We start from the raw sequence: 24,135 nt of genomic DNA on the forward strand, positions 1-24,135 counted from the left end.
CAAGAGAAAGAAGAGAAAGAGAGAGAGAGAGAGAGAGAGAGAAGAGAGAGAGACAGAGAGAGGATGGGCATGCCAGGGCCTGTGGCCACCGCAAACAAACTCGAGATGCATGTGCCCCCTTGTGCATCTGGCTTACGTGGGTCCTGGGGAATCGAACCTGGGTCCTTTGGCTTCTCAGTCAAACATCTTAACTGCTAAGCCATCTCTTCATCCCTATGCTACATTTTTCAATCTATTTATGTGCCACTGACATGCCAGATTCCATATCTTATTGCCATAAATAGTGAGTGCTTCAATAAATATGGGCATGTAGCTATTTCTTTTATAGCTATTTTGGAGAGATATCACCGCATGAGAGTGCTGGGTCACCTTGTACTGCAACTTTCAGAGACATGCTAATCCCCGCAATGGCTAGATAAATTTACTAATTCACACACCGAAAGTATGTAGGAGCCTGTCCACTACAAACCCTTGCCATCACTTCTTGACCATATCATTCTGATATGATTTTAATTTCCATTTTCCTAATTGAGGATGTTGAGCACTTTTATTTTAAAAAAGTATTTTATTTTTATTTATTTATTTGAGAGAGGGAGAGATACAGAACTAGGCAGAGAGAGAGAAAGAGAAAGAGAGAGAGAGAAAATGGGCGCACCAGAGCCTGCAGCCACTGCAACGAAATTCCATGTGTGTGCGCCGCCTTGTGCATCTGGCTTACATGAGTCCTGGGGTGTCGAACCTGGATCCTTTGGCTTTGCAGGCAGCGCCTTAACCATTAAGCCATCTCTCCAGCCCCATGTTGAACACTTTTTGTTATACCTATTGTCCATTTGTTTATCTGTCTCTCTTTCTCTCTCTTTTTTTTTTTTTTTTTTTTTTTTTTTGAGGTAGGGTCTCACTCTAGTCCAAGCTGACCTGGAACTCACTATGTAGTCTCAGGGTGGCCTCGAACTAATGGTGATCCTCCTACCTCTGCCTCCTGAGTGCTGGGATTAAAGGCATGCACCACCACGACCAGCTTGTTTATCTCCTTTTGACAAACATCTATTTCTGCAGCTTGCTGAGTTTTATATTAATCAGATTTTCTGGTTTTCTTGAGGGCTTTTTTCCCCCACCCATTATACACTCTGAATATTGATTCCTTGTCAAATGAATACTTTGAAAATATTCTGCACTCCTTCGCTTTCCAAGTTGTTTCCTTGGCTGGGCAAAAAGCATTATAATTTGATGGAATCAGATTTGTCTAATTTTGTTTGGGCTGCCTTTACATTTGGGGTCTTACAGGGGAAAAAAAAATCACCGCTTACATTCACAACTCAAGTTGATTCTTCTATATTATCTTCTAGCACTTTCCCCATATTTCAGGTCTTTGATTCATTTTGCATTGACTTTTGTTAGCTGTATAGAGATAGGGCTATGGTTTCATTTTTGTGAATATATAAATATCCAGTTTCCCCAGGACCACTTCCTGAAGACATAACTCACCACTATACCATACAAATTAGCCTCATCCTTTTGCCTAAATCCTCGGTCGGTGTGGATTCTGAGAGCTCCTAACCAATATTTTCTCATAATGTGGGATACCCCTCCCCACACCTTTTTAAAAAAAAAATTATATTATTAAAGGCATGTGCCCCAGAGAATCTCAGTGGACAGCACCAAGACGGATTTCACCATAGGCTTTACATGAATATAGGGAATGAAACGCATTTTTCTTTAGATAGAAAAATTAATGTTCTACACTATTAACAAGACTCAGGTGACTTCGCTTCATACGACTGGTTCTCTTAAACAGAGGTGTCAACCGGGCAAGCAGGGTGAACTAAAATCTTGACAAGGAATCAAGCCCCGGCTCTCTTGGGCGTATTATGAAGTGTGGCATCTCATTAACAGTTTGGGGAAGAGGATGTGACCCGTTCCACTGAAAATGCTCACAGGCTCAGGAAGTCAGCAACTTGTCTGCGGCCAGAACCCACCCGGGGCCACAGACTGTATTGACAAAAAGAGTCAATGGGCCTCTCCAGACGCTGAGCTTTCACCACCCCAAGGTCCCATGAAAGAAACGGAACAAATATGGGGCTGGAGAGATGGCTTAGCGATTAAGCGCTTGCCTGTGAAGCCTAAGGACCCAGGTTCGAGGCTCGATTCTCCAGGACCCAAGTTAGCCAGATGCACAAGGGGGCGCACGCGTCTGGAGTTCGTTTGCAGTGGCTGGAGGCCCTGGCGCGCCCATTCTCTCTCTTCTCTCACTGCCTCTTTCTCTCTTAGTCACTTTCACATAAATAAAAATTTTAAAAAAAAAGAAATTGAGCAAATTAAAAAAAAACACTATGCAGCAAGAAAACAGTAGGGCAAGTTGTTAGTGTCAGAAAGTAACCATTTGGTGACAAGGAAAACTAAAAAGATCATGAAAACGCAGGTCTTACTGTTCCCCGTGCTTCCCAAGACCCCGTGGGAAAGAGACTGCGCTGGAGAACACAGGACCATGAACTGCTAATTGGTACAAAAAAAAAAAAAAAAAAAAAACGAACAGAGGGGGCTGGAGAGATGACGTAGCAGTTAAGTGCTTGCCTGTGAAGCCTAAGGACCACGGTTCGAGGCTCGATTCCCCAGGACCCACATTAGCCAGATGCATAAGGGGGCGCTCGCATCTGGAGTTCGATAGCAGTGGCTGGAGGCCCTGGCACGCCCATTCTCACTCACTCTCTCTCTCTCTCTCTCTCTCTCTCTCTCTCACTCAAATAAATAAATGAACAAAAAATGAACATAGGAAGCAAAACACATTCGGAAGAAACCCTTCAAGTACTCCATCGTAGAGTCAGCTCAGTTCCTACAAATGGAATGGTATGTCGGCTTTCAACAGAGGAGAACTTCACTGCTAAGACGTTGAAGGGAATCTCTCAAGAGAAGAACTACTCTCTGGATTTTGTCACTGTTGAGAATACTTCTGAGGCATCCAATCAAAAGGAAGTCGAAACAGATGTTATGAAGAGCTTCCAACAGATGCCAACACCCTAACCATTTCCAATTATTCCCCGATATCCCAGACTCACATGCACTCTCTTCTCTACCAGTATGGGAAGTGAAAGCCTTGAACAGAAAGTTATCAAGGATCCAGGAGAATGTCTGTTGTCCTTTCCATCCCTTCCCCCTTCCCAGGACTTATCTATATCATCAAACGGACCACCAGCTACTCGTTGAAATTCAGAACTCACATCCCGTCCTTCATTTATCTTCCCCCCTCTCTCAATACCCAGTCAGAAGACCAAAGACTCTACCTTCAAAAGTGCCAACCTGGGCTGGAGAGATGGCTTAGCAGTTAAGTACTTGCCTGTGAAGCCTAAGGACCCTGGTTCGAGGCTCGATTCCCCAGGACCCACGTTAGTCAGATGCACAAGGGGGCGCACACGTCTGGAGCTCATTTGCAGTGGCTGGAGGCCCTGGTGTGCTCATTCTCTCTCCACCCCCCACCCTTTCCCTCTCTGTCTGTCTCTCTCAAATAAATAAATAAAAATAAACAAAAATTTTTTTTAAAAAGTGCCAACCATACCAACTTCCTTCAATACCCACCAAAACACTCAGCTATGTCCCAGGAAATCTTCCTAGCCACCTGTGGTAGGCCTCAATCGGGTCTTGCCTCTTATTACCCTACAATCCATTGCTCCAATATCACTATAACAATTCAGATAAATTGAAAAAAGCAGCAAATATTTTCCGACCACTTCTTCTCCAAAAGCTTCTCAAAGCCATAGTAACCCCATAAGTTTCATGTTCTGACTTACAGAGCCCTCCAAACAATAGCTCTTGTTCCCTTTTTGGTCTCAGTTCAGCCAATGACCTCCTTCCTCATAATGTACAAAGCGGTCCAAAGTTGCCTCTTATTCAGACTCTAACGTGTGAGGCCATCTGAACTCTTTGCTTGGCATTTACCAGGGTATGATCTTACCAGAGCTGCTGACCACTGTATCCCCAATGTTGAAAACAGACTCTTGCAAGATACGTTCAAAGAGGGCGAATGCACATTATTATGGCATTCTCTGCTCAGCATTTGCCTGCAGTTTTCAAGGAAAATGGGTAGTGGTTACGCCATTAACAGAAACATGATTTCCAATCATACTTTAATTGGGATGCCTGCTAGCCTTGGATGACGTCCATGTCCCAGAAGCGATGGGTCACAGCTCTCACTTGTTTACACAAAAGTGCAACCAGGGTTTTCGTTTAAAATCAACCACCAATTATGTGTTTTCTGCAAGAAAATTACACAGTAAGGGTTGGTTCTAGCCCTCAAAATGCTTGCCAGATCAAAAAAATAAAACAAAGATTTTAAAATATATATATATCTATTTATTTTTGAGGCAGAGAGAGAGGGAGAGAGAAAGAAAGAGAGAGAGAATGGACATGCCAAGCCTGTGGGCACTACAAACGAATTCTAGATGTATGCGTCACCTTGTGCATCTACCTTATGTGGGACCTGCAGAATCGAACCGGGTCCTTAGGCTTCACAGGCAAGTGCTAAGCCATCTCTCCAGCCCTTTTATTATTATTTTTTTTTTTAGTTTAAAAACAAAGATTTTATTTGCAGAAACTTGTAGCTAACTTACTTAGCAATAATATTTAAAATGGGTAGGCTTAATAGTTTCTTCCCCAAAATCTTTCACTGGAGTTTTCTTGGTGAGTCTAAAGGGACAGAGATGCATATTAAATTAAGAAGTTAAGCATTATCTACTGGGCTCAGCCATCCAAATAGCTTTCGTATGACCTTTGTGAGTTTCATAGCATCAGTACATCCCGGTCCCTTCATCTATCAACAGGGGATAACAGTCGGATGAGCTTCATATGATGGTTTGAGAAGACGCAACAATATATATGTAAGACAGTCAGTCATACCAGGATGCAAGTACTTCATAAATGATTCAAGCTATTATTATGAATAAGTTACATTCAGTATTTTATAAAAATGTCCCAGATGATGAACTATTAGAATGTCCTAGTTGTTTCTATTGTTTTTGAATTGTTTTTGTTACATTGTAAGAAGCCATTTGGTGATTTCTACATGAAGCAGGTTAAAGGTGACCCTGGAGTCTTCCTCATTCTATGTGCTTGGAGTAATGATATTTTTTTTTTTGTTTATTTTAATTTATTTATTTGAGAGTGACACAGAGAGAGAAAGAGGCAGAGAGAGAGAGAAAGAGAATGGGCGCACCAGGGCCTCCAGCCACTGCAAACGAACTCCAGACACGTGCGCCCCCTTGTGCATCTGGCTAACGTCCTGGGGAATGAAGCCTCGAACCAGGATCCTTAGGCTTCACAGGCAAGCGATTAACCACTAAGCTATCTCTCCAGTCCAGTAATGAGATTTTTTTAAACCAGGAGTTCAGCATGATCTTAAAAGAATATAATACAATACGTACAACAAAAAGGCACAGAGAAATGAAATCAACTCAGAGAGCATGACAGTACAATGATAAAGTTTTTAGATATCAAATTTGTGTTGCTTAGAAGGAGAAAATTCCAGGCGGGGCTGGAGGGATAGCTTAGTGGTTATGGCATTTGGCTACAAAGCCAAAGGACCCAGGTTCGATTCCCCAGGACCCACGTTAGCCAGATGCACAAGGGGGCGCACGTGTCTGGAGTTCGTTTGCAGTGGCTGGAGGCCCTGGCGTGCCCATTCTCTCCCTCTCTCTCTCTCTCTCTCTCTCTCTCTCTCTCTCTCTCTGTTTCTCTCTCCCTCTCTCTCTGTCAAATAAGCTAATAAACAGAAACAAAATATTTAAAAAAAATAGCGCCGGGCATGGTGGCACAAGGTGGTTATCTACACAATCAAGGGAGTTAAGATAGGAGGATCTCCCCAAGATGAAGCCCAGCCTGGGCTCCATGGAGAGACCCAGCCTAAAACAAACAAACAAACAAACAAAAACACCACAAAACCAGGACTGTCCCCTTCACATATGGGCAGCTCAGTGATGACATCACTAACACGTCTGATGAGCACTAATGAAGAAAATGCTCCGTCTTTCGAACACCCTCCTTTCTTGCCCGCTGCCCACTGTGGGCTCAGCCACATTCTCGCATCTCACAGCTGTAAACACAACGGGTGTGTGTGCCCAAGGCTGGCTGATCAGGGAGGTAGGCGGCAGTCCAAGTGCTGATTGTGTGTGCGTGCACACACATGCTCACACGTGTGTATGTGGGCCAAGGTCAGTGGGCAGCACTTATTTAAAAGGGACTCCCTGGACTGGAGAGATAGCTTAGCAGTTAAGTGCTTGCCTGTGACGCCTAAGGACCCCGATTCGAGGCTTGATTCCCCAGGACTCACGTTAGCCAGATGCACAAGGGGGCGCACGTGTCTGGAGTTCGTTTGCAGTGGCTGGAGGCCCTGGCACGCTGATTCTCTCTCTCTCTCTGACTCTTTCTCAGTCTGTTACTTTCAAATAAATCAATAAACATAAAACAAAAATAAAAATTTTTAAGGGGCTCCCTAACTCGGATCCTCCTGTAAGCAGATCCTGTAGCAGCCTAGCAAGTAATTTGCCAAGACTTCATAATGCAAGCCGGGCATGGTGGGGCACGCCTTTAATCCCAGCACTCGGGAGGCAAAGGTAGGAAGATCGCCATGAGTTCGTTCGAGGCCACCCTGAGACTACATAGTGAATTCCAGATCAGCCTGAGCTAGAGTGAGACCCTACATCAAAAAACAAAAACAAAAAAAAACAAAAAAAAATTCATAACCCAGCTACTTACCTGAGGGTTTTTTTTAATTTTTTATTAGCATTTTCCATGATCTATCTGAGTTTTATTACCCGGTTTCAGTCACGTGTACTGCCTCCTGCCCTTCCTACACCCCAACGGCACTGCTATCTCTGGAGAACATCCACTTGTTCGTATGTATTTAAAACGATAAGTGTTTCTTCTGATACACATAGCTGTCATGTTGTTCTAAGAAACTACCTAGCGCCCATTAATGATCATGCTTCATGCGTCCACTTAGATCCTACCGGTCCAACGCACACAGGACTGCGCCGGTTCGCAGCCCGTTTTCACACACGTCGGTGATGCCCTCTGGACCCGTGTCTCCGTGTAACTGCAATTCCGTGTCGTGAGCCCGGCTCGCCCTGTGAACCGGCAGACATTCCATACTGTGCTATTTTTATATTTAATAAGACATCCTCCTTGAAGATGATACTAACAAGATCCTGGCTGAAGGCCGAGAGTTGTCCAAGCGCTGGATTTACAAAATGTTAAATGGCAGGAAGAAGGGAAGGAGAAGGGAGGGGAGGGGAGGGGAGGGGAGGGGAGGGGAAGGGGAGGGGAAGGGGAGGGGAAGGGGAGGGGAAGGGGAGGGGAAGGGGAGGGGAAGGGGAGGGGAAGGGGAGGGGAAGGGGAGGGGAAGGGGAAGGGAAGGGGAAGGGAAGGGGAAGGGAAGGGGAAGGGAAGGGGAAGGGAAGGGGAAGGGGAAGGGAAGGGGAAGGGAAGGGGAAGGGAAGGGGAAGGGGGAAGGGGAAGGGGGAAGGGGAAGGGGAAGGGGGAAGGGGAAGGGAAGGGGAAGGGGGAAGGGGAAGGGGGAAGGGGGAAGGGAAGGGGAAGGGAAGGGGAAGGGGGAAGGGGAAGGGAAGGGGAAGGGGGAAGGGGGAAGGGAAGGGGGGAAGGGGGAAGGAAAAAAGGGGGAAGGGGGAAGGGGGAAGGGGAAGGGGGAAGGGGGAAGGAGGAAGGGGAGAAGTGGGAAGGGGGAAGGGGGAAGGGGAAGGGGGAAGGGGGAAGGGGGAAGGGGGAAGGGGGAAGGGGAAGGGGAAGGGGAAGGGGAAGGGGAAGGGGAAGGGGAAGGGGAAGGGGAAGGGAAGGGAAGGGCCCAGAGGAGAGGACTCCTTGAGCTACTAATCAGCGATCAAGCAAATAGAGCCTCTTGCTGGGGAATGTGGGGAACTCCACTTAGGATTCGGAGAGAATGTTCTTTCACACAAATCGCTAGATCCTGGCCCTGTGGCCAAACTCGAATCAGGAATTTACCCATCCAGTTTGGAAAATCTTTTTTTTTTTTTTTTTTTTTTTTAATTTGAGAGCAACAGACACAGAGAGAAAGACAGAGGGAGAGAGAGAGAACGGGCGCGCCAGGGCTTCCAGCCTCTGCAAACGAACTCCAGATGTGTGTGCCCCCTTGTGCATCTGGCTAACGTGGGACCTGGGGAACCGAGCCTTGAACCAGGGTCCTTAGGCTTCACAGGCAAGCGCTTAACCGCTAAGCCATCTCTCCAGCCCCAGTTTAGAAAATCTAAAAATAAAAAATCCATCGCTCATTCATCCAGCATACAATAAATAGATAATTATAATCATAGGCAGTTTAATGTCTAGGGAGGCACGAGCAAAGTTATGTCTGTAAGCCAAAATAAATCCTTTCCTCCCATCAGCTACTTTGGGTCAGGTGCTTTATCCTAGAAATGAGAAGGCAACTACAAAAGAGAGAGAGAGAGAGAAACTAAAATTCCTAAGTAGTGAGGATTGATGGGGAAGATATGAGGTCCAGGTACTGATCCACACAGGACTCAAATGGCTGAGAGATAAGGATAAGATAGAATGACTACAGGTTCACAGCAGGGAAATAAGGCGATTTAAAACCAGGTAGGAGGGCTGGAGAAATGGCTTAGCGGCCAAGGCATTTGCCTGCAAAGCTGAAGGACCCAGGTTTGATTCCCCAAGACCCACATAAGGCAGAGGCACAAGGGGGCGCATGTGTCTGGAGTTCGTTTACAGTGGCTGGAGACCCTGGCACCCATTCTCTCTCTCTCTCTCTCTCTCTCTCCCCCCTCTCTCTCTCTTTCTATCTGCCTTCTTCTCTGTCTGTTTCTCTCAAATAAATAAACTTAAAAAAAAAATAGATGGGGCCGGGCATAATGGCACATGCCTTTGATCCCAGCACTCGGGAGGCAGAGGTAGGAGGATCGCCATGAGTTCGAGGCCACCCTGAGACTACATAGTGAATTCCAGGTCAGCCTGGGCTACAGTGAGACCCTACCTTAAAAAAAAAAAAAAAGATGGAGAAAATACGTCAGTCAAAAAGGTAACAGGGATGGAGGAGACAAATACTGCTAAGTATGAGGCCAACTGAGGACGGTCAACACATGACAGGGTCATGACCTTCACAACGCAGGCTTGGTGGAGACCCGGAGCAGTGAGGGTGGGCCGCAGGAAGCGGAGAAGCACCAAGGAAAAAGACGTTTTTTTCTGTTATTATTGGAAAGGTTAGCACTGAGTCGATAATAAAAACTGATAATTAAAAAAAAAAAGAGGGCTGGAGAGATGGCTTAGCAGTTAAGCACTTGCCTGAGAAACCTAATGACGCTGGTTCGAGACTCGATTCCCCAGGACCCACGTTAGCCAGATGCACAAGGGGCGCATGTGTCTGGAGTTCGTTTGCAGTGGCTGGAGGCCCTGGCGTGCCCATTCTCTCTCTCTCCCTCTGTCCCTATCTCTCTCTCTCTCTCTGCCTCTTTCTCTCTCTGTCACTTTCAAATAAATAAATAAAAACAAACCAAAAAGAAATTTTAAAAGAGAAAGAAAGAGTAGTTCTCAAATGGAATGTGGCCTCTGGGCTAGCCACAGGACAGTTTCTCAAATGATGTCAGGTGGACACATGCGTGCTTGCTATCTGTGCATGTAGCTGAGACACCTCAGACATACATGTAGATCTGAGCTACGGCCAAGGAGTTAGATCTGCCCACGTCAGCGCCGGGCCACGGGAGCTACAGCTTCGTGGTGACGCCTGTGCGGCATGACCGTGGTGTCGCCTCCCAGAATCTCCCACCCATTTTTCCGACTGTGGCCCCTCTCTGCCTTGCTTTCCCCACCAGCAATGTGTGCTCAGGCCTGAAGCAAATGCAGGTGAAGGGAGGTAACTTGGATGGCTCTGTGGGCCCCAGGGGGGCTGAGAGGGACCTGGACCCGTGAAAGCTGCGTGAAGGTCACGGATACGTGTGAACTGTTGAGTTCTGCATTGGAAAAGCCCTTCTTTCTCGTGCTCTGATGTGGGACAATGCAAGCAAACCCTCCAGACCCGTGACAGCCAAGCATATAAACACAGGGTCAAAATTTTTATTTTTATCATTTCTATGCCAGGTGTGGTGGCGCATGCCTTTAACCCCAGCACCCGGGAGGCAGAGGTAGGAGGATCACCGTGAGTTCGAGGCCCCCCTGAGACTCCATAGTGAATTCCAGGCCAGCCTGGGCTACAGTGAGACCCTACCTCGAAAAAACAAAACAAAACCACAAAAAGAATCATTTCTACTACCAAATATTCTTTCAGTTTCACAGTCATCTGCAATTGAGGAGAAAGGTGATTTATTTTCATTAATTCAAAACAACATTCTGTACAAAATATTTTAAGGATAAATGGAATTTGAGTACAGTTTATGTAAGACATAATTTTATTCATATTTCAATATTCTTATAATAGGTCCTAGTAAATCGTGGCTATATGAAAAAAGTTTTTTAAAAAATATTTTTATTTATTTGTGAGGTAGACAGACACATTATGAGCATGCCAATATTTCTTCCTGCTCCTGATGCACGCAACACTTTGCACATCTGGCTTGATGTGGGTACTGGGAAATTGAGCCCAGGCCGGCAGGCTTTGTAAACAAGGCCTGAACTGCTGAGCCATCTCGCCAGCCTCCTATTTTTATTTTATTTTATTTTATTTTATTTTATTTTATTTTATTTTATTTTATTTTATTTTATTTTATTTTATTTTATTTTTATGCCTTTAGGAAAAGTTCTGGCAAAGGAGCTGACGCAAGTGAGAGGCAGTGATCTCTGCATGCACATGAAAATTCTCCAACCTCAGCAACTTAACCCATGCCCATCTGGCCCGTGTGTGGGCGGGTGAGGCTTGAGGCTAAGCAGTTGCTGCCCACCGCCAGCTTGCCACGCGTCGGCCTTCCCTCAGGACGGGAAAATGGACTGCGCACCCCAACACGCATCTGTGGTTCCCAAATATTTAGAGGAACCATAATGTTTGGTGATTCCCAGGACAGCAGGCTCAGGAGACACTCATCTAAACAAGAGGGGAGAAAGGCCAGAATCCCCAGCAGAAGAGAGCAGAGTTGCGAGGCCAGGGGGCCCAGGTGCCAGCATTGGGCATTCCGGGGGCATAGTAAACGTGCATAACGGGAACAGACAATTTTTCCAGCCAGTGAACTCGGTACGGCAGGGCACGATGCAATGTGGCCAAACAGAGATCTCTACAGGCCTTTCTGGATCACCTCACAGAGATTGTCTGCTGGGCTGATGAGACAACAGGATAGGCATAATGAGGACTGACATTAACCCAGAGTGACAAGCTAAATCTTCAGACTGAAATGTGGTCACTCAGCACTGTGTAAGAAGGGATGTGCCCCTCTTCCCGCTGAGCTGATACAGACAGAAGCACATCGCAAAGATCACAAAAGGAAGCCACAGCTGGGGCAGGGATGCCAAAGGGAGCTGCCAATTACACAGGAAGCAATTTGGTTTTGACATTTAGTCTCTGTCACGAGACAGGACGGTGTGACACTGTCATGGCCTATCTTACCAAATCTGTACCCCTCCCCTTCATCCTTCTGTATGCAAGAAATAAAAGTGCCAGGTGGGGGGTGGGGGATGGAGGGATGGCTTAGCGGTTGAGGTGTTTGCCTGCAAAGCCAAAGGACCCAGGTTCGATTCCCCAGGACCCACGTTAGACAGATGCACAAGGGGGCGCACGCGTCTGGAGTTCGTTTGCAGTGGCTGGAGGCCCTGGCGCACCCATTCTCTCTCTCTCTCTCTCTCTCTCTCTCTCTCTCTCTGTCTCTCTGCCTCTCTGCCTCTTTCTCTCTCTCATAAATAAATAAAGTATTTTAAAAAAAAACACAAATAAAAGTACCAAGAAGAATAAAGTCTGGGGCAGTGATCCACTTACGGTCACTCTTTCAGGAAGTGTGGCTGATACTTAGGAAGCCATCCCTACATACATCATGAATTAATATTGGTAACACAAGTGTTCAAGACTGCGCAAATAAGGGCATCAGCTGAACAGCTGAGATTCAGCCAGCCTTACCCTGATCTTCTCTATGTGCTATGATAAGCAATAGGAGCAAACGCCAGTAAAAGTTAGGTGCAAGGACGAGACAAGGGGAACACGCCTCAGAGCGTGAGTCCCCGACTTCTAATCCCCGGAGCCCATGCAAAGCCAGACACTATCATCCCTATCCCAGTGAACCCAGGGTGAGACAGAAGGAAAGAGAGAAGAGAATTGCCCAGAAAGCCGCTGGGCAGTTAGCCTGGCAGACTCACTGGTAAACAACACAGCCTGCTTCAAACACAGTGGAAGGCAAAGACAGACACTCCACAGTTGCTCTCAGACCTCCGTCACACGTGTGCCGTGGTACGCATGCCCTCCCATTCACACACATGAACACACACACCCGCCACCTATGTGTGCACACAAAAAAAGAATCAGATAAGAACTTTTACAATTATTTTTATTTATTTATTTATTTGAGAGAGACAGACATAGAGAGAAAGACAGATAGAGGGAGAGAGAGAGAATGGGCGCGCCAGGGCTTCCAGCCTCTGCAAACGAGCTCCAGACGCGTGCGCCCCCTTGTGCATCTGGCTAACGTGGGACCTGGGGAGCCGAGCCTCGAACCGGGATCCTTAGGCTTCACAGGCAAGCGCTTAACCGCTAAGCCATCTCTCCAGCCCTACAATAATATTTAACATAACACTTGTGAGCGTTTATAAATATGTAAAATACTGATGTTTCACTCTGTGTATATTCAAAGTTATAAATATGTAGGGCATGGTTGTGGGCACACCAAAGGGCAGAAATTCCTCTTTCCCTAATAAAGAACTACTACAAAATAATAAGAGAATTTCAGTTGTTTGTCTGCTATAGGAGGACAGGAAGTACAGTGGATCTAGTCTATTCATAGAAACGTTTTGATTGTCTATAGATCTTTAGTACACAAAAGTTGGATGTTTCTATTAATGAAGAAGCAAGGCAAAAAATTTTAAAACAGGGCCGGGCGTGGTGGCGCACGCCTTTAATCCCAGCACCCGGGAGGCAGAGGTAGGAGGATCGCCGTGAGTTCAAGGCCACCCTGAGACTCCATAGTGAATTCCAGGTCAGCCTGGATCAGAGTGAGACCCTACCTTGAAAAAAAAAAAAAAGTTTTAAAACAGAACAATATAAAAAGGGAGTATTTTTTTTTTTTGTTTTTTTTTGTTGTTGTTGCTGTTATTGTTGTAGCTGTTGTTTTGAGGTAGGGTCTTACTCTAGCCCAGGCTGATCTGGAACTCACTCTGTAGTCTCAGGCTGGCCTCAAACCCACAGTAATCCCCTCACTTCTTCCACCGCTCCCAGTGAATGTTGGGATTAAAGGTGTACGCCACAACACTTGCCTGGATTGTCCATTTTTAAAATTTTTTTCTGTTTATTTTTATTTATTTATTTGAGAGTGACAGAGAAAAAGAGGTAGAGAGAGAGAGAGAGAGAGAGAATGGGCACACCAGGGCTTCTAGCCACTGCAAAGGAACTCTAGATGCATGCGCCCCCTTGTGCATCTGGCTAACATGGGTCCTGGGGAATCGAGCCTTGATCCGGGGCCCACAGGCAAGCATTTAACCACCAAGCCATCTCTCCAGCCCTTGCATTGTCTATTTTTAAACAACTGTCCCTTGAAGCAAAAAGTTGAACATTTTTAACAGGATGAGAGTAAAGTTAAAAAAAAAAAAAAAAGGTTTATTTCTAAGCAATGACTGAAAATAATAAGGAAAGAGTTGACACTCTTAAATAAACTTCAGATTTAAAATAATAAAGCTAATGAAAATTGGGATAAAAACAATTCTAACATTACCAAAGAGTTAGATAATAAAGAATTAAGCAATGAAATGGAGTTAATATCATGAAATCTGTCCCTAAAATTTGTTCACAAAACTTGAGTGTTAATAATGAAAATGTGATTGCGTCTGCCCCTTTCTTAGCACAGGGGCAAATTACTACTTAAATAATCTCAACCAAATCAAAGAAGAGTAAAATACATAAAAATAATGTATTCCATACTCACACAATTTAATGATTATTGTTTGTGGGAATGATGTTTGCATCAAAAGAAGGTCAATAGCATACTATTTATGAAATATAAATATCAATGACACTTTACAAAGCCAGCGGACAGTCATTAAAAGTCTTATTTTGGGCTGAAGAGATGGCTTAGCATTTAAGGCACTTGCCTGTGAAGCCTAAGGACCCATGTTCAACTCTCCAGATCCCATGTAAACCAGATACACAAAGGTGAAGCAAGCGCAAGGTTGCACATGCCCACTAGGTGGCACAAGCGTCTGTAGTTTGATTGAAGTGGCTGAGGCCCTGGCACACCAAGTCTCTCTCTTTCTCTCTCTCTCTCGCTCAAAATAAACAATGAAGACTCTAATTTTGAAGTAGTAAACCAACTCAAGTTATCCTGCCCAAGAGAATTAACTGTCAATTCAGAGAGTTTTGGTAATCTCTGGTTTTGCTTATAAAGCATTCCTTTCTGTGCCAAATATATACTCTCTCAAATTATGTCACCTGGCAAATGCTGGAAGAAGAAGTCAGCCTAGGCTATAATTTTTGCTAACTGGACACAACAAATATATTCAGCAAAAGAGAAGAAACAAATTATATCATAGGATCTTTACAGATAGAATAGTACTTATGCACTAAAATGGGATCTATTTCTAATTTGTAATTGTATGAGGAAGTATTCCTGTTATGACCAAAAGACATTTCATGTCTAATGTTATTTCAAATCAACATAGTGTTCATTGAAAAGATAGCATCCTTTGAATTGTATTCGCCCATCTTTTAAAGTGATAAAGAATCAAATATACCTTGATGTGTTAGAGCACCTTTTCATAAGAATAAAAATGAAGATCTGGGCTGGAGGGATGGCTTATCGGTTAAGGCGTTTGCCTGCAAAGCCAAAGGGCCCAGGTTCAATTCCCCAGGACCCACGTAAACCAGATGCACAAGGGGGCACATGCCTCTAGAGTTCATCTGCAGTGGTTAGAGGCCCTGGCACATTCATTCTCTCTCTCTCTCTCCCCCAGTCTCTAATAAATAAATAAATAAATAAATCTTTAAAAAAATGAAAATCGCCGGGCATGGTGGCGCACGCCTTTAATCCCAGCACTTGGGAGGCAGAGGTAGGAGGATTGCCATGAGTTCAAGGCCACCCTGAGACTCCATAGTGAATTCCAGGTCAGCCTGGGCTAGAGTGAGACCCTACCTTGAAAAAGAAAAAAAAAAAAAAAAATGAAAATCACAGACACATAAAACGCATGTATCCTAGGATGTATGGGGAAGACCATATAGCCATGAGCTGGAGAGATGGCTTAACAGTTAAAGACCCACGGAAGCCAGATGCACAAGGTGGCATATGTGTCTGGAGTTCGTAGTGGCCAGAAGCCCTGTTGCGCCCATTCTCTCTCTCTCTTTCTGTCTTTCTCTCTCTCTCATAAATAAATAAAAATATTTTAAAAACATATCAATCTTTCCGGGCGTGGTGGCACACGCCTTTAATCCCAACACTCGGGAGGCAGAGGTAGGAGGATTGCCATGAGTTCGAGGCCACTCTGAGAAAACAGAGTAAATTCCAGGTCAGCCTGGGCTAGAGTGAGACCCTACATCAAAAAACCAAAAACTAGTAATATATGTGTGTGTGTGTGTGTGTGTGTGTGTGTGTGTGTCTTACACACACACACACATACATACATATACACATACATATATATATATATATACATATTTATATATATATATAAATCTTGTTCAAACTTGACTCTTAATAAAACTCCTTTTGATACTAGAACAATTAGTTCAACATGGTTACTTGACAACCCAAAATAATTACACCTTGATCTCTGCTTGTAAATAGCAGTACTTACGAAGCACAAAACAGATGTAAATGTCCCTTTAGAAAATGCATCAACACCAAATGGAGAAATGTTAACACCTGAACTTATTTTGTAAATCAATTACACGTGCTGGATTACCGAATCCCTAAGAGAATGATGTTTCTTGGGTCACACTTTGAGCAAAACTGTAGTTTAGATAACAAAACTTAGACCAATGTTTTCTGAGGCTGAAAACTATGTCAGGCAACGGAATTCACGCTTATGACCCCAGATATTTTCAGGTATGGCAGATTTAATTAAAATTGGTTTACAACTGAAAATACTTGCACGAAAGCTACATTTTGTTAATGGATGTAGTGGCCACGGACATACTCTTGTCCAGTGTATGATGAGATCTTTAAGCATTGCCAAAAAAAAAATAGGGCTGGAGAGATGGCTTAGCGGTTAAGCGCTTGCCTGTGAAGCCTAAGGATCCCGGTTCGAGGCTCGATTCCCCAGAACCCACGTGAGCCAGATGCACAAGGGGCGCACACGTCTGGTGTTCGTTTGCCGTGGCTGGAGGCATTGTCTTTATTTTTTTTAAATCATTTTGTTTATTTTTATTTTATTTATTTATTTCAGAGCAGACAGAGAGAGAGAGAGAGAGAGAGAGAGAGAGAGAGAGAGAGAGAGAGACAGTGAATGGGCGCGCCAGGTCCTCCAGCCACTGCAAACGAACTGCAGACGCGTGCACCCCCTTGTGCATCTGGCTAACGTGGGACCTGGGGAACCGAGCCTCGAACCGGGGTCCTTAGGCTTCACAGGCAAGCGCTTAACCACTAAGCCATCTCTCCAGCCCATCCATTGTCTTTAAATACAGCTCACAATAGCGCCTGACTCCAAAGTGGGCAGTTGGGCGTCCCTCACTGGGCACAGGGCCTGGAACACAACTGATACACTTTCCTATGGTGGTCAGCACATTCAACATGAAAGTCAAGTCAACACAGGCTCAGGGGGGCTGTCCGTAGCTCTTCCCAGTGTTCGTGCTCTGGGTTCTGTCCATAAAAGAGAGGCTGCGCCAGGTGTGGTGGTGCACGCCTTTAATCCCAGCACTCGGGAGGCAGAGGTAGGAGGATCGCCGTGAGTTCAAGGCCAGCCTGTGAATACAGGGTGAATTCCAGGTCAGCCTGAGCTAGAGTGAGACCCTACCTCGAAAAAAACAAAAAAACAAACAAATAAAAAAAGAGGCTGAGACCCCAGCAGATGCCTGGATAAACTGTACTTTGGACACCATGAGAACCTGATTCAGTGCAGACTGACCCCAAAATGTCCATCTTCAGCTCGTCCTGGGAAATGCAAGGACAGGATCAGCCATGTGCTCCTCTTTATCTCCAGGTCCAACCATCCGGAACAAGGACAAGGGGCCCAGCAACAAAATACCGGAGCTGCTACAGTCAGCAATTCACAGAAAGTCCCTCTGCATAGCATTAGTAAGGTGCTGTGTAAACTGAATTTACCCACAATGACACTCAGTTAGGGAAAGAACTCATTTAGGAAACCAGTACCTTGGAGCTGGAGAGATGGCTTAGCGGTTAAGGTGCTTGCCTGCAAAGCTAAAGGATCCTGGTTCGATTCCCCAGGACCCACGTGAGCCAGATGCACAAGGAGGCGCACGTGTCTGGAGTTCATTCACAGTGCTGGGGGCTCTGACGCACCCATTCTCTCCCTCTCCAACTCATTCTCTTCCTCCCCAACCTCCCTCTGACTCGTTCTTTCTCTCAAATAAATAAAATATATTTTAAATAAAAAGAAACCAGCATCTTTTCAATGACTACTATATGCAATGTTAAAGCCAGGTTTGCACTGCCTAGCCAGGAACAGCTTGTGGGGATAAAAGGGCTTATTTTGGGTCACAGACTCGAGGGGGAAGCTCCACGATGGCAGGGGAAAACGATGGCATGAGCAGAGGGTGGACATCACCCCCTGGCCAACATCAGGTGGACAACAGCAACAGGAGAGTGTGCCCAAACCCTGGCAAGGGGAAGCTGGTTAAAACACCCATAAACCCACCCTCAACAATACACTGCCTCCGGGAGGCTTTAATTCCCAAATTGTCATCAGCGGGGGACATGGTATTCCAAACACTTAAAGTTTCTGTGGGATACCTGAATCAAACCACCACCTGCAACGAGACCTTGTCGCTTTGCAATGATTAGCGTCTGCAGTGAGACATTGCCCCTTTCCGTTTCTCTACCTCTTCCTCTATCACACCATGGAGCGTGCGCCCTGTGAGATCTCATCCATCCATCTCCCGTTCCCAGTCCCTATGATCACTCGCCACGACCCAGGGCGAAGATACCCCAGGGACTGACCCGCTGAAGGCGGGCACAGGATGAATGCTGGACATCTTGACAGGTTTGTGGAAAGCTTAGCCAGCAAGATTGACAGGTGGAGGCTGAACACTGACATTGTGGTACACAGCCCTGCGCTGAGCAAGGGCAAGAAGAACAGAGGCAGTAATTAGACCGTGGACCGGGCAGATTCCCTGAACACATCACCTGGCCTGTGGGCCAATCAGAAGGTACCGGGACACCACAGAGTATTTTGGCAGGAAGCTAAAATGACAGTGGTGGGCACCACAAGCCCAAAACAGGGCCGAGCACAAAAATAACTTCAGGACAGGCCAAACCTGAAACCAACAGGCAAATCACAGTGTGGCCGGGAGACACTGTGACTCACTCGTTCCCCTGCCTGGCCTTTGAGGTTCCTTAGTGACTCCACGGGAGGTCATTGCCAACAGCTTTCCCTTAAAGAATTCTCTTCCTAATAGTTTCCTCACACACTGCCATTTGACACAGAAAAATACCTGTCAATCGGTGACATTCTTGGTTTCGCCGCTGCTGATGTCTCACTTACCAGGGAGAGATGGGGTGGGCGCCGTGTGCCTCTCAGTCACAAATCACACTAAAGTCCACAGCCACATGGGCACACTGGCCCAATTCTCGCACACCAGCCTTCAACAAAAAGAGAGAGAGAGAGAGAGAGAGAGAGAGAGAGAGAGAGAGAGAGAGAGAAGAGATCTTGTTAAGTCTTTTTTTTAATATTTTTTTGTCCATTTTTTATTTATTTATTATTTGAGAGCGACAGACACAGAGAGAAAGACAGATAGAGGGAGAGAGAGAGAATGGGCGCGCCAGGGCTTCCAGCCTCTGCAAACAAACTCCAGACGCGTGTGCCCCCTTGTGCATCTGGCTAACGTGGGACCTGGGGAGCCGAGCCTCGAACCGGGGTCCTTAGGCTTCACAGGCAAGCGCTTAACGGCTAAGCCATCTCTCCAGCCCTTATTAAGTCTTTTTAAAATTGGCGCTAGTCAATGCTCATCTGTTCTAGGAGGTTCCATCAGCATCCTATACAAACAGTAAATGTGTCTTCAGCAATTCAGGACTTTGTACCCAGTGACACAAGGGATGGCTTGGTGATCTCCACTGTGAGAAAACAAAATCAGTAGTATATCTACCAAGGGTGTTTTTTTTTTTTTTCTTTTTCTTTAGAAAAGGAGAAATACAAACATGGTTGGTGTTCAATGTATGGAAAGAAATGTAATGAAGTATCCAAAAGGACTAATTTATTTTTTTCAATCACACTGTCATTACATTAAGCGATGTGAAAATAAAAATATGCACATTCTGGTGATCCCTTACATGCATTTTTAAACAGTATGTAAAGTGAAATAAAGAAATTATTTTATTGGGTATGGTGGCACTCGCCTTTAAACCCAGCGCTCGGGAGGCAGAGGTAGGAGGATCGCCGTGAGTTCGAGGCCACCCTGAGATTACATAGTGAATTCCAGGTCAGCCTGGTCTAGAGTGAGACCCTACCTTGAAAAACCAACACACAAAACAAAATGTAGCAATGGGGCTGGGTGTGGTGGCGCACACCTTTAATCCCAGCGCTCGGGAAGGCAGAGGTAGGAGGATTGCCGTGAGTTCGAGGCCACCCTGAGACTCCATAGTGAATTCCAGGTCAGCCTGGGCTAGAGTGAGACCCTACCTTCAGAAACAAAAACAAAAAAGAAATTCAGGCAGCAGGAATAGAATTAAGCACACCCAAATTTGAATCAAAATTGTCACACTTGCATTGTTCATAGCATAATTATGAGGCGCTGTATTAGAAGAATTATTACAAAACATAAAAACTTACGATAACCAATGTGCCCCTCCCACCAAAATAAAACTTATTGGATCCCCCCTCACTGAATGTTAAAGTGCTTAAGAGCCTGAAGAACAGGGGACTTCTCAGTTATTATTAACCCATGCGCGAAACGTGTCCGTTATCAGTGGACAATGCCTGTCCCTTCCAACACTGCACATCTGGGCTTGGGCCCTTTCCCTTGGGTTCCTCGTCCACTGGGTTTTGTCCTTTTTCTCTTCCCACTAAGGGGCTTCTGGCCGTGGGCATGCCCCTCCACCCGGATGCACACCCACCAACACCCACACACACACACACACACACACACACGCACACACGCACACACACACACGCACACTCGGAGCAGCGAGAGTGATGCGGAAGCAACAGGAAGAAGGGATTTTCTGGCAGCATTTCACCGGGCTCAAATCAGTAATAACTCGAAATCCATCAGCCTCCATAGAACATTCCAGAGGACGGCAGCCAGAAACTTACAAAATGTCATCTGCTGAAATTCCCTCAGAAGCCCTGGGGCTCTGAGGCCACAGCTAAGTGAGAAAGGTGACAAAATGACCAGGGGGGGTTAGGAGGGGGTCTTCTGGCTTCCAGGAAGGGCCTCTGGCGAATTCATGAGAAGCCAGGAGGTGACCCAAGGCAGCGGCTTTGGAAGCGCCCACCATGAAGATTCCCACGGCCAGCTCCAAAGTCTCCGGCTGAGTCTTCGAAGGCCCGTGACATCATCCTTTGGAAAGGACGAAGTACAGATGCAAAATGCTCAAAGCCAGAGACACTCTCCCCAAGGTCAGGAGCCATCCTCAATCCAGAAAAAAAAATTACAAACAGCCAATTTCTTTCTTCACGCAGCGAATAATATCTCCTCAGGGTGCGGCAACACAAAATGTTAGTTAACTCTACAGCAATTATGACTAACGTTTCCTTGTACGGATAGTTTACATCATCATTGAAAGTTAGGTCATGAAAGTGAACTGCTAGGTCCCATCATGGACAACCAGTAAAGTCTAGTGGCTTGAACAAGTCAGAATTAAATTTGAAATAGAGAAGCTGGGTCTCGCTTTCCTGGCCCAAGGAGGTCACAGATCCTCAGCTTGGACAAAGGAACCACACAATAGATCAAACCATTCTGGTAAATGACAAGGGAGAGCCATCAGGGGTTGAGGGTGGGTGATCCAAGGAGGAGGGAAAGAGCATCCCCGTTGACCGCAGACAGGGACCACTTAGCCAGCATTCCAGAACTGCCCCACACCACCATTCAGACTGCGAAGCCAGGCCTCTCCTGTGTGTGAAAACACAGCCGTGCAGCACAGAGCCTTCAGGACTAAAGCGTGAACAGAAAGCATTTGGACCCCCCCCCCCGGGTTTACATCAAGGGGGGGGGCTAGAGGGGTGGCTTAGGGGTCAAATCACTTGCCTGCAAAGCCAGGACCGAGGTTCAAGTTGAAAGATGGAAGGAAGGAAGGGAGGAAGGGAGGGAAGGAGGGAGGAAGGAAGGAGAAAGAAACAAAGAAAGAAAGAGGGAAGGAAGGAAGAAGGAAAGAAAGGGAAAGGAAAGGAAAGGAAAGGAAAGGAAAGGAAAGGAAAGGAAAGGAAAGGAAAGGAAAGGAAAGGAAAGGAAAGGAAAGGAAAGGAAAGGAAAGGAAAGGAAAGAAGGAAGGAAGGAAGGAAAGAAGGAAGGTAGGTAAAGGAAAGGGAAAGAAAGGAAGAAAGAAAAAAGAAATAAGGAAAGAAAGGGAAAGGAAAGAAGGAAGGAAGGGGATGGAAAGAACGAAGGAAAGGAAAAAGAAAGAAAAAGGAAAGGAAAGGAAAGGAAAGGAAGGAAGGAAGGAAGGAAGGAAGGAAGGAAGGAAGGAAGGAAGGAAGGAAGGGAAAAGAAAGAAGGAAAGAAAGGCAAAGGAAGGAGGGGGAAAGAAAGAAAAAAAGGAAGGAAAGGGAAAGGAGAGAAGGAAGGAAGGGGATGGAAAGAATGAAGAAAAGAAAAAAGAAAGAGAAAGAGAAAGAGAAAGAGAAAGAGAAAGGAAAGGAAAGGAAAGGAAAGGAAAGGAAAGGAAAGGAAAGGAAAGGAAAGGAAAGGAAAGGAAAGGAAAGGAAAGGAAAGGAAAGGAAAGGAAAGGAAAGGAAAGGAAAGGAAAGGAAAGGAAAGGAAAGGAAAGGAAAGGAAAGGAAAGGAAAGGAAAGGAAAGGAAGGAGGGAGGGAGGGAGGGAGGGAGGGAGGGAGGGAGGGAAGGAAGGAAGGAAGGAAGGAAGGAAGGAAGGGGAAAGAGGACTTGGCAGGTAACGGCTATGCACGCAGCACGAGGACCTCTCCTGAGGATCCACACCCACCCGAGCCCACCTAGTGCTCAGAGAACACCCCTGCGTGCGCCGCCGAGGGTGACTCAGGGGCAGAGATCAGAGAACCAGGTGCCCAGTGCAAAAACAAATGAGTGCACTTCCTGCAGCGTGAGGTCCTGAACATGCAGCTCACAGCCAACCAACAGATCTTCGAGAAGACTGAGGAGGAAATCGCAAACAGAGGAGCTGGGCTGGAGAGATGGCTTAGCGTTTGCCTGCAAAGCCAAAAGATCCCTGTTCGATTCCCCAGGGCCCACGTTAGCCAGAGGCACAAAGGGGTGCACGCGTCTGGAGTTCCTTTGCAGTGGCTGGAGGCCCTGGCACGCCCATTCTCCCTCTCTCTCTCTCTCTGTGTCACTCTCAAATAAGTAAATAAAAATAATAAACCAAAAAAATTTAAAAAAAAAAAAAAGAAAAGCAAAAGGAAACAGCTCCTACGGCCTCAAAGATGAACAGTGGAACACCTACGTTGCAAACAGTTCAGGTCAACCTTTCCCAAAACCTTTATCCCCTCCCACCCTGTGGGCTCTTAAAATGCCTCCAAACAGAAATGACTAAATCTAATGTAAACACCCACTGCAACTTAGTAAGAGCTTATCAGCACATGGCTCTGTGTGAAGGCATGGAAATCATCCCCCTTCCATCCACCCTGCCTCAAGCTAAGGGAAGAGGTGGCTTTAGTCAGTTCAGCCAAGCAGGGGGTTTTACATATGCAAGACAGAGATGCACAATTCTGGCTTCCGCAATAGAAAAAGCACACAAGGCATTAAATGAAAATGGACAGACCACCCCTTGCCGTAAACTCCAGTGGCGTGTCAGGAAGAAAACTTCATCAGATATAGGATTAAGTAATTTATAAACTGGACTGGAGACATGGCTTAGTGGATAAGGCGCTTGCCTGCAAAGCCTAAGGACTCACGTTTGACTCTCCAGGTCCCACGTAAGCCAGACGCTCAAAGCAATGCAAGCACACAGGGCCGCACATGCACACAAGGGGGCGCACACGTCTGCTGGAGGCCCTACAATGCCAATTCTCTCCATCTCCCTCTTCCTCTCTCTCTCTCATTCTTGCCCTAACTCTAGCTCTCTCGCATAAATTAAAAGGCCAGTCTGTTGGGCTTGCCTCAATAAAAAAGAGAGAGAAGGAAGGAAGGAAGGAAAGAAAGAAACTTATAAACTGCTGGGCCAGGGTTTCCCTACTTGGAAAACTTTACCAGTGGCCATATTCAATCACGAGTGGTCAGTTAGCAACCAGAGAACATATTATTCATGGCCACCCACGATGGGCAGCAGAATATGAAACCAGGATCATGCTCTCGGGAGATTACACAAAAATAGTGTTGGACTTTTCGGCTACATCGTACAGTATGTATTAAGAAATTAGGAGGGGCTGGAGGGGATGGCTTAGCAGTTAAGGCGTTTTCCTGCAAAGCCAAAGGTCCCAGGTTCGATTCCCCAGGGCCCACGTTAGCCAGATGCGCAAGGGGGCTCACGCATCTGGAGTTCCTTTGCAGTGGCTGGAGGCCCTGGCACATCCATTGTCTCCCTCTTTCTCTGTCAAATAAGTAAATAAATAAAAATAAAATATTTCAAAAGGAAAGAAAAGAAATTAAAAGGGAACAGAAGTCACTTCCAAGTTGCGCAGTTAAGGAAAGCTTTAGGTAGAAAAAGGAACAGGTGACATGAGCTTTGAAGGATGAGACAGAGAGAGAT

The 24,135-nt window shown here is 45.8% G+C and overlaps 1 protein-coding gene across 4 annotated transcripts in view; it reads right to left on the reverse strand.

Moving 5' to 3' along the window:
• The window catches only part of Sema5a (semaphorin 5A), a 567,085-nt gene that overhangs the window by 395,909 nt on the left and 147,041 nt on the right, over window positions 1–24,135 (reverse strand). For 2 of the 4 annotated variants that reach the window (XM_045139343.1, XM_045139344.1), the window contains exon 2: window positions 18,802–18,899. The exons of 1 other annotated variant lie outside the window; for it this stretch is intronic. The gene's annotated coding sequence lies outside the window, so the exon portion shown is untranslated. Of the gene's footprint in view, window positions 1–18,751; window positions 18,771–18,801; window positions 18,900–24,135 lie in introns of those variants that run through there. One more of the 4 variants, XM_045139345.1, reaches the window with a different exon arrangement.

The sequence above is a fragment of the Jaculus jaculus genome, chromosome 21 (genome assembly GCF_020740685.1).
Source record: "Jaculus jaculus isolate mJacJac1 chromosome 21, mJacJac1.mat.Y.cur, whole genome shotgun sequence".
Lineage (NCBI taxonomy): Eukaryota > Metazoa > Chordata > Mammalia > Rodentia > Dipodidae > Jaculus > Jaculus jaculus.